Below are 2068 nucleotides of genomic sequence, written 5' to 3'. Positions count from 1 at the left end.
GTATTAAGTATAGGTTTCATGTGAGTCAAACAGTTTGTGTTTACTTTGCAAAAATAATTTAAATGCTTGTTTTCTTTAGAACTTGAGTATCATGATGTTAGATAGGATGTCCAGATTGTTGCGCTACTTTTGATTTGAGTGTTTCTTTGGTGTCACCTCCAATCCATGCTTAAAAGTGTTCTTCATATGCTTAAAAGTGTTCTTCATATTAGGGTACATTAATTGATGGAGGCCTTACTGGTAAATAATATTCATGGCTTCTTCAAACTCGTTGATTAATTTTTTTTCTTGAGATTATTGGCTCTTTTTGCTTTGGAGGGATGGTTATTGAATTCTTGAGAGACCTAGCTCTCTTGAAGTAATCAAGGTCCTTATGCTCATGAGGCTTTATGTAATGCTTATCATCTCCTCGATTAAAAGTTCTATCTTTACTTTTGATTCTTGGACCCATTTCTTAAGACATCATGCTTATCAGCACTCGAGCATTGCTCATCACCTCAGCCAAGGGTTTTCTCTTTTCTTGCGCTTTGAACCATTCCTTTATCCTTTCCATCATCTCACTCCTTGCACTTGGTTCGTAAGGTGAAGTGACTAGGGTAGTTTTGTTCTTGCCCTTTAGGTTTAACTTATTGGATGCTTTGTTTAAACATCTTCTTTCATTATTTTTCCTTATAACAGCCATTTATGTACTTGTTTAAACCATCCTTGGATTTATGTACATAATAATGGATAAACTCTTCTCCTTACTTTTGGGGTTACAAAGACATTCTCCAAATTGTGCATGTTCTCTTATGGCTTTTGAAGGATTTATCATCTTGGTCCTTGCACTATGTTCATATAGGCTTAGTGACATAAGTAGTTTCGCTCTTGAACTTTAGGTTTATTTTATTGGATGTTTTTTATTTAGACATTTTCATTCTTCTTCCTTATAATGAGTCATCTATGTATGTTTAAAACCATCCTTGGATTGTGTATATATAAGCATTGATAGTTGGTTGTTCTCCTTGCTTCACAATCATGAGAGGGATTGTGAGGTTGTTCCCATAGCTTGCTTTGGATAATCTTTTGAAGAGGTCCATTAGCTAGAGAAGTCAACATTCTCACCAAGGTTTAGACTCTAACTTAGGAATCAAGTTTCCACTCTCTTGCATAGGAAAGGTCTAAAGAAAGGTCTAAGCTTACTTGTTCACACCTATGAAACCATTGGCTTCATAAATTTGTTCAATCGCTCAATAAAGCTTTAGCGCTCATCTTTGGATTTGGTAACCATCTAGTTGCTTTTTGCGACTAAGGGGGTTTTTGGCTTGCTTTTTGTTGGCATTTCTTACCTTAGGTTGCTAAGTAGGTTTAGTAGTTATTGTAGTTGAGTTGCCATTAAGAAGTCTTTGGACAAGGCTAGTGAGACTATGTTTGTTGAAATGCTAGGGAACTTGGTATTGGTCATTAATGCTAATGCCTTCTACCTTTGCCTTTTCTCTCTTGAGCTCATCTAGGCATACTTGCGTAGCTATCATCTATTTTATTATTACTTTGGTTAGGATATTGGAAACTTTAGGCTCCCATGTTTGGAATTTGTTGCTTCAATTGCTCATTGGCCTTTTTTTTCTCTAAATTTTTGGATCCCATCTCATGGAGAACTCTAATGAAATTCTTGGATTCCTTAAGAGGATTTCATTCAAGAAATTCAATAACTATTAATAGGTGCATATGCATTGGGGTTTGACTTGTCTACAAAAGCTTGATTCCATATCATTGCTTCTCACTATATAAATATTTTTTTGTTGTAATGCTTAGCTAATTACAATTTAGCACTAAAGCAATGCTTTTGATGCCCAATTGTGTACCATGGACCCACCAAATCAATTAAATTGATGGCATCTTGACAATGGAATCAACAATTGAGCTTCAATGTCCTTTGAAATTCAATGCCTCTTGATGCCAACAATGACTATCAAGCCTTCAATATGATTTCCCCCTTGATCTCACAAGGGATTGGCCTCTAATTGACCCTTGGCCAAAATGAGCCCCAAAGCCAATTGGATGGTTGGTCACTTGAAATCCGTAGTAA

Source organism: Lygodium microphyllum, chromosome 5 (assembly GCF_053477565.2).
Source record: "Lygodium microphyllum isolate KBCC chromosome 5, Lygodium_microphyllum_v1.1.10, whole genome shotgun sequence".
NCBI classification, from domain to species: Eukaryota; Viridiplantae; Streptophyta; class Polypodiopsida; order Schizaeales; family Lygodiaceae; genus Lygodium; species Lygodium microphyllum.
This window is presented reverse-complemented; position numbering follows the sequence as displayed.